The sequence below is a fragment of the Choristoneura fumiferana genome, chromosome 2 (assembly GCF_025370935.1).
Source record: "Choristoneura fumiferana chromosome 2, NRCan_CFum_1, whole genome shotgun sequence".
In the NCBI taxonomy this organism is placed as follows: domain Eukaryota; kingdom Metazoa; phylum Arthropoda; class Insecta; order Lepidoptera; family Tortricidae; genus Choristoneura; species Choristoneura fumiferana.
Window position 1 is genome coordinate 8,694,511 of NC_133473.1, and position 14,502 is coordinate 8,709,012.

Sequence of the window (14,502 nt, forward strand, 5' to 3'; positions counted from 1 at the left end):
TCACAAACTGCTCATATCACAAATGATCATTTGATTGAATGATTAAATTAAATTATTAAATATTACCCTAATTAATTATTTTTATTTTTACAGGACCAATAAATTCCAATGACATAAATAATCAATTATACTGTATTAGTAGATACAGCAGCAGTTCGTTTTGCCTTAGGGTCGCAGTTCTAACCTAACTAACTTCACTGGCTGAAGTTAGTTTTTCTTAGGGTCTCACTCAGATTTAACCTAACCTAACCTTTTTCTTAACAAAGTCAATCTAAGTTACAAGCACCTCTAATTCTTCTTAATAAAGTGTTTAGCAAATGATGCATTTTATTAAACGTTTTTTTTCCAAACGTGGTTTTTTCAAATGACAAAAGTAATAAATGATAATTTTGCAAAAAATCATTTCTTATATGATGGTTTGTAAAATAAAGAGTTAGTGCAATGATCAACTCGTGAAATATGGTGTTATAAAACGATTAATTTGTGAAACAAAAGTTTGCGAAACATCGTGCAAGTTGCATTGCATTGCGGCGTTCGATTGACCACTACAAACTTGTTGGCTTTACGGCCTCGCAATGTAATGCAACTTGCACGATTTTCGCAAACAAAGATTTTCTAGCAAGTCTGAAGTCGGCTTTAGACAATACGGCCACATATTTTATCGTAAAAGGCGAAACATAAAAGCGCCCAATGACGGTATGGCGGTTATGAATGAACGAACTGACCTTCCCGCAAGCCTTGCACTTGCCCTTTTCCGAGCGCCGATGCACCCAGTGGTGGTGAGTGGTGGTCTGCTCGCGGTACTGCCTCACACCTACGTCCCTGAACGTCGGCTTGCATGTAAACTGAACACGATCCATCAGTATGTCGATGCATACTTGGTGCGCGACAATCTTGCACGCCGAGCATTTCATGCGGGAACCGTGTTTCTGTTGAAAAAATATACATTTTTTAGGCTTCAATTCTAACTCGGCTGACGTGTCTGTACTTAAACGTAGGTAACTATAGTATTTTAAAATTGGTTTTTGGAGTCTTTTTGTATTTTTTATTTCAACTCCAAATTTTATTACTTTTCCGGTCATCCCGTAAAACCGATATAGAAAATACAAACTGAAACATAGATGCACAGAAAAACCATAAAATAGACCAGCGCTGGGAATCGAACCCAGGTCCTCGGCATTCCGTGCCACGTGCTATACCGCTACACCACCACTGGACAGGGGTAGGTACAGACACAAATTTCTCCTATGCACCACATATCTCAGCTTGTTCGTTTCTTATTTAGTCACTTAAGAGCGTTTATACCTGCTGAGCTGGCAACGTCGTTTTTTTGTAGCATAGATGTCGCTAGTGTCGCTGCTTAAGTGACTAAATAAGAAAGAGAGAATGAAGTGATATGTGGTGCATAGGAGAAATTTGTGTCTGTACCCCTGTCCAGTGGTGGCGTAGCGGTATAGCACGTGGCACGGAATGCCGAGGACTTGGGTTCGATTCCCAGCGCTGGTCTATTTTTCTGGTTTTTCTGTGCATCTATGTTTCAGTTTGTATTTTCGATATATTATTTTAGTTTTAGTCTCTCTGAGTTTAAAAAAAAACAGGCAGTTCATTTACGTACACTTTTTACTTTAAACTAACGTTTTTAATGTTTATATTTTAACTTCGGTAAAGTATTGCCTTAGCGCTATTACAAATTCAAAGTTCACTCTACTAAAAATTCACTTACATATTTTAAAAGCGAGAATATTATAAAACTTTAGAACGCTGAAAGGTCTCGGCCGTCGGCGCGCTAGTGCGCAGAGTTGGTAATGCAGCGATTAGTCGGCGATTGGCCGCGGCTGTATGAACTCGAAGACACTTTTGTTGTAGCGACAGTGACGGGTCTCCGCGGCGATAATGGTGGAAGCGGCTCATTAATCTTACATTCAACTACGGCGGCGCTTACGACCAACCAACATCTGTCACACAATAGGCAGGAAACTTGCTAATGGCTGCCGAGGATATTACAATTTCTTACCCTGTCGCCTTCGCGCCAACCAAATAACAACTGCTTATTTATAAATGGCATAGCAACGCTAATAATAATATGTCGGAATTATTTATTGCATGATCTGTTTGTGACGTACAAGAGGAATATTGTAGTGACAGGATTTGTTGCTTTCAAAGGTTTCAGAACAAACGCGAAATAAATAAAAGAAAGGTGAGAGATTTGTGTGCTCAGTCGACGCCCAAAGTAAGCCTTTTTCTAGCGAAAATCTGCTTGTGAAAAGTAGGTATTAGTTTTAATGGAAAAACAACGTTCAATAGTGTGTGACCAAAATATTTCTTGGCTTAAAGAGATTTCGGATTATGTCCCGAATTTTGCAGAAGATGGTCACAATTTTTATGTGGAATGTTTACAACGTAAGCAAAATTATGGCAGGATGAAATTGGTATTTTAAATGGTTATAAAACGTTGGCAACAATGTATAGAAAACTAAGTACTGGATTTCATTACATTTTCGTCGTAAGGTGAGAATTTTCCGACACTTCGTGCGTCGATGGCGGCCTCTGCGTCGTTAACGCCGCGTGTAATCGTAAATTGACATGAGCTTTAAATCTACGACGGGAAAATTTATTCTTATCATACCGGAGAGAGAAATAATTTCTGACTAAATTACCCCGGAGCCTTTGCGTATACAACCCTTATTGCTACTCGTTTGTTTTCAGGGTATGATAATTTCTGGACAATACGTAGGGTGTTAATCTAATACAATATAAGGCAACGTCTATTTTTCGTGAAAATGTTGGATTTCTCCTTCCGTTGGCGATGAATATTAGGAAAATACGTTGTGATTTCGTGTAAAGTTCTGTAATTGACTTTTCTTTTTTAGCACGGTTCTAATCGGAAGAGATATTTAAGAGAAAATGCATATTTTTTGTTGACGTTGTGCAACTTCCCGTGCGATAGCGATAAACGAGTACTTGCCGGACGAAGTCACGAGCATAAAGCTACTTTCTCTTTATATATTAGGTAAGTACCTATCTAAAATACTATAGGCTTAAAATACGTTTTATGCGGTTACCTATAGAACTTCGTTCAAGAATTGGCATTGGTCTCAAAAAAGCAACACCTATTTGTACAAAACGTTTATTTAGGATGAAAGTCGAACAAAGGTCAAACGTTATTTTGCAAATATACACACGATCATTAAGTACTTTTTAACTAAAATGTTATAAAATGATTTAATAAACCTATTCCTCGAAATGGTTTAGGAATTAGACCAGATTTTAAAAAAAGTGATCTATGCCAATTGTTTCAGTTTTTTTCTTTCGAGGTACGGAACTCTAAAAAACATGCATACATATGCATGGTATTACGTTTTAGGTATATACCAAAGCCCACAGTTAATTCTGCACCGTTTTACCTTTACGTTATGTTGTTTTGCGGTTATTTAAGTTTAGGCGTGTTATTTTCGCGTGTGTGTTAATTTCTAGGTAAATCCAACTCAACAACGTTTAAATATATTAAAGCATAGGTTTGCCAACAATGTTGCTAGTAGGTAGACGCATCCTATAAATCCCACTGCAGGGCAGAGGAGTCCTCCCAGAGTGAGAGGGCCCAGTGTGTTTGGAAACTTCACACTTCAAATATTTAGTACATCCATATCAAATAAACTGTGTTACTTTTGATTTCCGTTAACTTTAACAGAACGACCAGGTCATACGAAGTTAATTTCTCCAAGACACTGGTGGCCTAACTCTTACTGTTTAAAAAATAATCAAGAATTATGATAATACTCAAAGGGCCGGCAGTGCACCTGTGACACCCCTCGTGTTGACAGGTGTCCATGGGCGGCGATGATTGCTTCCCATCAGGTGACCCGCATGCTCGTTTGCCCCCTCTTGTATATAAAAAACCGCAGCAGAACAGTGCAAAGGTTTTTAATTTATGTCATTTTTTAATGCCCGTAATTAAAGCGATTTTAATTCACACATATCTAGCACAAAATAAGGTAATTAAAAAGTGAGTTTTTATGATGTCTCTCTTGTGTAACGTCAGTGCCATTCGTCAAGTTTTTATGATGTCTCTCTTGTGTAACGTCAGTGCCATTCGTCAAGTTTTTATGATGTCTCTCTTGTGTAACGTTAGTGCCATTCGTCAAGTTTTTATGATGTCTCTCTTGTGTAACGTCAGTGCCATTCGTCAAGTTTTTATGATGTCTCTCTTGTGTAACGTCAGTGCCATTCGTCAAGTTTTTATGATGTCTCTCTTGTGTAACGTCAGTGCCATTCGTCAAGTTTTTATGATGTCTCTCTTGTGTAACGTCAGTGCCATTCGTCAAGTTTTTATGATGTCTCTCTTGTGTAACGTCAGTGCCATTCGTCAAGTTTTTATGATGTCTCTCTTGTGTAACGTCAGTGCCATTCGTCAAGTTTTATGATGTCTCTCTTGTGTAACGTCAGTGCCATTCGTCAAGTTTTTATGATGTCTCTCTTGTGTAACGTCAGTGCCATTCGTCAAGTTTTTATGATGTCTCTCTTGTGTAACGTCAGTGCCATTCGTCAAGTTTTTATGATGTCTCTCTTGTGTCACGTCAGTACCATTCTTCAAGTTTGTCAATTTTATAATTTAACCTTTAACAATGACTGTGTGAAGTGAAGAGTAAGGAAATAAGGATGCTAAGAGTAGATAAACTTTTAGCTAAAAGCAAACCTCGTTATCAGCAAAGCAAATTTATTCAAAATGTTACATAATGAGTCGATGGTTTGTTGATGACTGTACTTAGTTTGCACTTCCATGCAAGCACTGGTACCTAGTAAGTGAAATTTAACTAAACTACTTAAGCACATGCAAATAAAAAAAAACTTTTTTTTTAATACCACGGCTCTTATGGTTAAGTATAAAGATAGTCATCATCATCATCATCTCAGTCTATATACATCCCACTGCAGTGCACAGGCATCTTCTCAGAATGAGAGGGCTTCGGCCGTAGTTTCAATGCGAGCCTAGTGTGTATTGGGATCTTCACGCATATCATTGAATTGCTTCACCGTAAAGCTCGTGGTAAACTTCAAATCTCATTTAGCACATGAATTTCGAAAAATGTGTGAGTCCGGATTTGAACCCACGATCTTCCGCTTGAGAGGCCATGGGTCAAACTAATGGGCCACCACAGCTGTTTGATAATAATATAAGAGCAAAATGACTTACCCGGGAAGATTGGGATCCTATTACGGTTATGGTGTAAGTAGTGGGTAGACCTTTATGGGGACTCCCTTCAACTTCATTTAGTCATTATCTCATAAAAGCGTATGATGATGTTTTATTTTCGCGATCCAGCTTTGTTCCGGTTAAAAAAAACGCAAAAACACGCGTTTTCCCATCATACCAAGCTATATTGATCAATCGTCCGCCCCCGAAAACCTCATCCCACAAAGTAAATTTTATTCAAACCGTTCCTTACATCCCCGAAACAAATAATAAGTTTCTGTTCAAAACTTAAATTTTTAATAAAAACTTTTATGCTGACTGTACTTTTTGTTGACTATACTTGCAATGTAATTTAACGTGCATAATGTACACCAAATTTCAAGTTAACGCGACCACTGGAAGTGGGTTAATAATGAACTTCCAAGATTTGACCCAACACATTTTTTTAGTAACATATTTTTGAGTGGTTCGAATAGATACTTATTTTTGCACTTGACTGTACCTATACACATGCTGAGTGGAGGCTCTTTTTGGTTGTGTCACCAAGTAACTTAGTTTTAGTGCTAGTTTGTCTTATTATTACTGTAAGGTGGTGGTGCTTATGGAACCAAAATAAATATCTCTTTATTTCTTTTTTCTTTATACCAAATTTCAAGTCAGGGTCAAAAAGAACTTGCAACATTTGACCCAACGACAACAACAAACGACAAGTTATAAGGTTTTAAATATACAAGAATTGCTTCGATTCTGGGCGTTAGATATCAAGAAATGAATATCCAGTCTGTACTCGTCTACACGTCTGTCCTATTGCGACGTGCTCATGAATGCGCTAATAGAAGCTAGAGTGAGAGAAACATTCATATTTATTCATACGTATACTCTGTTTATTAAACCAAGATATCAAAGTAACAGTATGAAATGTCAAATGTAAAAATAATGTGACCAACATAATACGAATAGTGCTGCTCTCTGATTTCGGTTTTCGACATAATTGCAAATAACCGATAAAACATAATATTTTATGGAAGGAAAAATAAAATTAAAGCATTCAATATTATACTTTCCATAAGCATTGAGCCTTTAGGCAGAACTTGCTTAGAATCAAAATGAAATTTAAACATCAACATCTACAAAAAGTCGAAATATCTCCTAAACGGTGGCATTTGAAAATGACCCATTTTACCTTTTTTTAGAATGTCTTAAGTGCCCTACGTGTGTTAGTACGTCACAGATCCGTTCATATCTTAACGTTTTATACGTATAACAAATGTAGGTACTTACCGAAACTTTTCGGTGATTACCGGTTGTGGCACATCACTATTTATGTGATGTATTAAAAAACAGGTAACACATGAAACTTCATTTTAGTATCTTGGTTTAATAAACAGAGTATAGGGCTGTGTTGTGAATGGGAACCGTGTGCATAATCCCTGGAAGTATAGAGCAGTAACGTATCGAATGTAAATTTTTAATTGTCCCTAATGCACTTGTTTAACACGAAAAAAAACGTGCAAACTTTTTTATTGAATCAGGGGCGTTACTTTGCGGAGGTCCATAACAATGAACTATAATTTAAGCAAACTAAAGCTAAGCAAAAAACTGTTGGTAGACCACAAATAAGGTAGCACGATGATAGAAATGTCTGACAGCAATTGAATTCTCACTGACCAAAATAGATCAAAATGGAAGTGATGGTTGAAAGCGGTCAATACTAAAAACTTATAACTGATAATCACATCAGTCACATCTTTAAACACGTAGGTATCTAACAGTTATCGAATACAACGAAGTTCGGTTCAAAAATGTTGTTGAAGAGATTGTGTTGTGGTTTAAAAAGTATTTATTATATTTCACTGATAATTTACTAAAACCTGTGAAAACATATGTGCCTATTCACATACATACATACATACAAAAAATCACGCCTCTTTCCCAACGGGGTAGGCAGAGACTACATCCTTCCACTTGCTATGTTTCTGGCATACACCTTTCGCTTCCTCTACATTCATCAATCTTTTCATGCATGCACGTCGGTTTACAGTACTATCATCACCCGACCTTTCTTCAGAACGTCCCCGATTGGATCGTGGTACGTTCGTCTAGGCTTTCCTCTTCCAACGTTCCCGTTCACGCTCGTCTTATAGCCTATACACTTGTGCGCATTAATAGAAGGAGAGCCAAAAAAGTACCAAAATCGTCCAGACGATTCTGGAAGGAAATACAGACGATAAACCATTCTGTCATTTTTATTAGTAGTTCTTATCTGTGCCAGAGATGGTGCGATGGAATTAGTCGTCCCTATGATGTGGCATGATGTGATGTGTGGTGTGGTGTGCGGTGTGGTGCGGTGTGATGTTCGGTGTACGGTGTGGTGTAGTATGTGATGTGGTGTGTGGTGTATGGAACGGTGTAGTATGCTGTGGTGGCTCACCTGGCATTCCGCATCGCCAACGTAGCAGCAGTCACCGGAGACTGACGTGGGCGACCATAGGTGCTCGCCGCTCACGGCTGCGTCGCCCCAATCGGGGGTGGAGCGCAGAACACGCGCGCCGCCCTCTTCGGCAGTGCGTCTGGATGGACAAAGACAAAGTAATACGTTAATACTAAGTAGAGATCAGTGGTGTGGGGTGAATATTTTCGTTAGACAACATGGAGAGTGCTCTTACTCCCCATATCTGCATACATCTGAAGACTTACTAATGCGTGTTTCTCTAAACGCGCATTAGTATTTCTTCAGATGTTAATATGCACAAGGTACCTTTGCCATACTTTCGATACAGATGTCGCGTAAATAAATTTAGATAATCCAGTGGAAATCGGGTTGCTACGAAGCCACGCCGTTGCTAAAGGTACATCAACAGACTTCTCATCTTTTTTTAATCAGAGTCTAAAAGAAAGAGGGTATTAAAAGGTGCCCAACGGGATCGTATTACTAAATATAATTTTCCACTGACTGTAGATAGGTAGGAGAAGTTTGAAACCGCAGCAACGAAGCTCGAAGTCCCGGAATCGCATTCCGGTTGGGGCAGATATACCTAATGTCTGAAGAATGTGTACCTATATAATTTGCTCTCATGCCTTGGGCGTACTTTCGAATTATAATATTAGTAAGGATGTCTTTCAAAATTATGAGTACTTACCTAAATATGGATATTATTAACTTTAAAGTATGTATGGATAATTATATTAATTGTAATTATATTTTGTATTAATAATGTTAATTCAATTTTATATTGTTTGATTTAATTTTTACTTATTTAATTGTTATTTGATGTATATTATTCAATAGTGAAATTTGCAGTTATTTAAGTATGCTTCATCAATTAAATCGCTTTAAATTAATATTTAAATTAATAATAAGCAGAGGTATTCGTGTCTATTCATTGCTAGTGGAAATGCTCACAAACTTGTGGACAATGAACACGAATAACAGGAATTTAAAATAAAAGTAATTCAACTGGACATAATCGCGTACATTTTAGAAATATTTTCGAGACATTTGTGGATATTAACATTTGTGGTTATTATTAGTGGTAAAAACACTAAATAATTAAGTCCTTTTTATGCCTGGTACAAATATAACCAAATAAAACGAAAAACTATTTCATTTAAGGCAGTCAAATCTTCAGTACGCATTCTATTATATTGTACCTACATTAGATAGTCTAAAGTAACTTGTATCGAAAACCAGCGATCTAAACGCTTTTTACATGAAATTGTTTATATTAAACTTCACCTCGAAGTCAGAAGTCGTAATTTTTTGTCTGTTTCCTTCAAATCTAGTAAGTTAATTTTGATCCACTTCGAATGGTTGGATTGATTTGAAATTTCCTATACCTACATATTATGTAGGATGGATAAAAATGTAAGTACATAGATAGGTATGCAAAAAGTACAGCCAGGAAAAATTAATTAAAATCCGTTTTCGAAAAATGATATAATTAGTTTAATTTTAAATATCAAAAAATCCTTATCGGAACGAGTCAATATCAGTATAGGTTTAAAGTTCACAGTCATTGTCCAAAGGGGTTAGAAATATGTAACCACAACTTCTGCCAAAGGCTTCTTCAGATAATATACATATTATTGCATCTTGCCGCTCCGTATATAACATAAATGTGATGGCGGCTATCTGTCTATGTTTAGGCAAATAAACTGATTAATTTCGTCTTTAGGTGCAAGCCAAAATCTTCGACAGATATTCCCGGGGCTTAGATTTTAACGGGGCCAGGTACAAGTTCTAGCCTTTATAGAGCACACTGTTGTTCTCTATCGCATAACTCGCCCAGTCAAGTGTGCTTCACCAGGAATTCCTAAAAGCCTTTGTATGAGAAAACCTTCAATATACCGCGCTGTCATCTTTGGTATAGCGCTGACATTGCTGGTAGAATATGTCGAGCAGTACAAAGGCGTATGTGTTTTTCGAAGTTCATTTAGTTTATTACATCGGTTTCATCACGAACCCTGTTTTCGTTTCATATAAATTTCAATTGAGTTGGAAAAAAATGCGTTTATCGGGAATTCAAACGAAAATTGTGTTAACACAATGGATTCAATACTAAGACGGTGGTGTGGACTCAGAAAACATTTATTTACGATTATGATAATTATAGAAAATATGGCCTAAGCGTGATAAAATTAGTATGACAAGAAAACGAAAGTAAGTTTATCGCCAAAAAAACTAGCTGTAGTAGGTACGTACTCACTACAATCTAGCAAGACTACTAAAAAAGAAACAAAACTACTTAAACAAGACGTTTTTGTAGGCGGAGGTATTATTGTTTGAATGCTACATCCCAGAGCATTGTCTGACACTCACAGTATGTTGATTCACTCACAGTATTTACCACCTTTATAAATAAACGAAGCAAAACCACTATTCAGTGTAAACTGTAGGTACCAACATAATTTAAAGTCACCCAATCCTTCATTCAATGAATGAGAGCCAGGTAATCTAGACGGCTATGTATTTTTAGAATTCGCTGTCGGAAATTGTAATAATCCTAACTATTCGGAATATACCTAGCTCTCCTTGAGTTTATAACGAGACTCTCTAAAGCTTTACATATTGACACGAAAACGGAGTGATTGCAAACCAGCGACTGAGGACTCAAAGGGGAAGCAACGAAACTTTTAGCTCTTACTAAGCAAAGCAAAATCAAATGACAGAAGACACGTAGACACCGTGTTTTTCTTGATTTCCGTTAACTTCCACAGACAGCTCAGATCATTGATAGAAAGGACGGTACCTACTCCTAGGCCACAGCCAAATCAAAAATCGCAGTCAATTTTAAAAGTCAAATTGTGAATTCACGAACGCGACGACTGACATTGACGAGACACTTTAGAGATAAGTACATATAAAAAAACTACGTAAATTAATGTAAAATTATGTTTGTAAATTATAATTTCTGACTCTTCCGACTCAAAATGTTGCCGACCCCAGGGCCATTAACCACCCCAAAGTTGCGTAAAAAAATTCAATTAATCCAATCGCATGTTGAGAACGAAAGTGACCCAACTCAAAATTTTGCAAAATTGAGTTAATTACTTATACTAAACGAGCTTTAAAGGCATACTTCACAATGTGGATAATTGAAAAGAGCCTCATTTTAGCCGGAAGAGTACAGAATGATATCGTTGGTCTCTTTATCGCACACACCCTCTAGCGCCTGCCGTTTGAACGACAGGGCCCGCTTCAATATTGCGTCACAAATGGTACCAACTACGTGTTAAAAGTGACCTAAAACTGATTGAGTTGGAACAGATTCCTATAGAGTCCTAAATATCGTGAAAACTAAATTGACTCTTTATGAGACGAAGTTATTGTTACTTGTAAACAAACTTAATATGAAATGATGGAGGCTATTCATCATCATTCCTAATACTAAAATGACTTTTTTATTCATCTTTCTTTTGAAATATTTTTTATATAAATGTTTTTAAATAACCAAGCAAAATACTTGTAATCATGATGAAACAAGGAAAAGTTAATTAAACAGACATAATTATTATTTTAAAATAGATTTACAGTAAAAGCATGTTCAAACACGAGGAAACCTGAAACACAATCACATTTTTGCGATATGCCAAAAATTGGCTTTTCTGAGTGGAGTCCCTTTCGTTCTCAGCATGCGCTGTTCCATTGGTCGGGTTGATTTGATATGTTTATCATAGGGATACACCCAGAAACCGTGACGGTTAAGTCTCTCTTTCTGTCTTTCTCTCTTTCTCCTACGGCCCTATAACTTTGTGGGTCTTGGCCTTCTCATTGTTTTTTCTCCATTTATGAAGTCCCTGGTTTCCTTTAACCACGATGTTCTTTTTCCTATGCGCCTGTGATCATTAAGCTAAGCGAGCATGTTATAATATTGTTAAATATTGCTAAATGTTAAATGTTGCTAAATATTGTTACACTTAATATTATTATATTTATAAAACACACACAATACCTGAACGTGTTTAGTCAAGGTACTCCGTTTTAAGTTTTTTAAAGTACGATTGCTATCTGTATCACAGTTTTCCTAGACAGGACTTAGACCAACTGTTTTTTTTTTCATTAATGTTAGTGCACCTGGTCATGCTATTGTCGCGCCGCTTGGTCTGCCGAAAAGTAACAAAACAGTTCCATTATTTAGATTATTTTATAACAGCAAATTTGTAACAAATGTTATAATGAATGTAATGAATTATGGATGAATGTGTGCTGTTTATTGTGATCTTGAAAAGTCAATGACATATTTATTACGTACAAAGTACCTACTAAGAGTAATTAAGTCATGCCTTGCTAAGTAAAAATGCAAAACGGTGCCTCAGGATAAACCTGGAAATTGTAGCTGATTATTAAATTATTAATTTTTGGGTAAACCTAAGAGCAAATGAAATACGGGGTAATTAATTAATTCCTCTTAATGGCGGCCATAAGGCTTGGGCCAATGTCAGTTAAATTAAAGATAAATATGTTCTTCTTATTCCCGTTCTACGGTGATTGTAGTTTTTGCAATTGATAGCAAAATTCCAGAAACCACGCGGAGACCACTTTCGCATTAAAAAATGCCAGACACGAGAGCAATATAGAATTTTGTGATCACTGTTCACTGTGAAATACGGGGTAAACGGTAAACATAACATGACATTTACCTGACATTTTGTTGTGTCGGAGGTAAAAAAAAATGGTTTAGTCTTTAGCTCAAAAAGGTTCTGGAGTTCAATAACGGAGATGAAAGTTATTGAAATGCATACTTAGTATAGATAGAGCCGTGGTGGTGGCCTAGTGGTGTGACCTATCGCCGCTGAAGCAGAGGATCGTGGGTTCAAACCCCGGCTCGCACCTCTGAGTTTTTCGAAATTCATGTGCAGAATTATATTTGAAATTTATCACGAGCTTTACGGTGAAGGAAAAACATCGTGAGGAAACCTGCACAAACCTGCGAAGCAATTCAATGGTGTGTGTGAAGTTCCCAATCCGCACTGGGCCCGCGTGGGAACTAGGGCCCAAGCCCTCTCTTTCTGAGAGGAGGCCTGTGCCCAACAGTGAAACGTACATATATAGGCTGGGATGAGATGATGATACTTAGTATGTATACAGATCTAGTGTATACATAATGTTTTTCCATCGCATTTTGTTGGATAAGTTCGTACTTCCTTTTGCTTGTTTGCTTCATCTTGCTTTCTCGATTAGCTTCAGTAAACTTCAGTTAGCTAGTTAGTTGAGAAAATAAGACATTTAAATACAAACTTCCCCGACAAAATACAATGGAAAATTTGCAACCTCATTGCTACATTTTTACAGTTCGAATTGAAAACTATGTGGAAAATAACTGTGCTGGCTGGCTGTCAACACATTATTCAAAATCCAAACTTATAAAGAAAATAACGATTCTTCTTTTTTCCATTTCCATTCTTATGAAATCTGTCACGCTTTAAACATCGCAGTTAAAATTGTACAAAAAATCTAAAAAAACTTTTACAAGTTACAAAAATACGTCATACTATCGGGATTCCTAGGATAAATTATTCTTCGTGTCACTAATACTTAACAGGTACGATGTTTAGCCTAATTTGTCTCGTAGCAAGCCGTTAATTTTGTCTACCAACGCTGGGACACGACTTCGCTCTTAGCTTCTTACTTTGTGTTGAGCCGACATTAGCATGCGGCTTCTGCGGTGTTGCATGGTATTTTAATAGGGCACTAAAGTACAGAGTAGCTAACTCGTCCTTTCGTATTAATGTTTGGTTTACCACGCACCTATTAGTATGAATGAATGATTGGTCTTTTACTAGATTCAGGTACATTTTTCAGTGTATACCAAGTATTAAAATGTGTAAAAATTAAAAAAGTTTCACTGTTTTCGTGTTCATTTACTATAAACTTTGTCCCCTTGCCCTACGCCCTACTGTAGATTCTATAATAATTCCTAATCTGCGTTCGCACGGATCTAAAAACGAGCAGCACGCCGTTTTCTCATTATAAAAACTAGATAGAACGAGACAGATGTAACTGACTGGCTTTTTAATTACAGATAATCTAAAATGGACTGCGCGTTTTGCAACCGTACGATGGAGGGGTGTGCTTCGATCAAGTGTAGTGCGTGCTCCTCGCAGTTCCACCTGGAGTGTCTGAGCAGCGAGCAACTGCTGCCAAGCAGCAACAGCTGGCGATGCTGCAAGTGCGTGGGCGCCATCCATCCCCGCAATCTCGATACGATCGTCAGCGCATAATTGACTTATATTTTGTAATTGTAAATTGCTAGTCCGTATTGTTTGGCCTTGATCCGATTTGAAATAAAAGCCGTGAAAACCAGTGTTTGTTTCTGTTACTTTCTGTAGTGTGTGCGTGTTGTTGATTGGTTTTAAACTGGTGTTTCATTGGCCAGTATGTCAGCCTGACAGGGACACTGATACCTCGTATTGTCAGGTTTTGATATGATGGTTGTGATATTATCATATCTGCTCAGGTCCTGTAGACGAATCAACCCCGTATTAATAATAGGGTGCATGTTCCAATATTTTTGACCACCTTAGCCGCTCCGAAATATCTGATGGCGACTGTACGCAATATACATTTACTGAATTAAGATTGAATGAGTATCTTTGATGAGTACCAATGAACAAATAATTTCTTTGCACATCCGTGACCTCATGATAGCTAAAGGACTTAAAAAACCGGCCAATAGCGTGTTGGACACGCCCAAAACAGGGTTCCGTAGTCATTACGAAAAAAATAAGTAATTATCTTTCCAAGGATTTCGTATTTTGTACGGAATATTCCAAGTTTAGGTATATTTTATACCTTGGCTGCTAAAACTTAA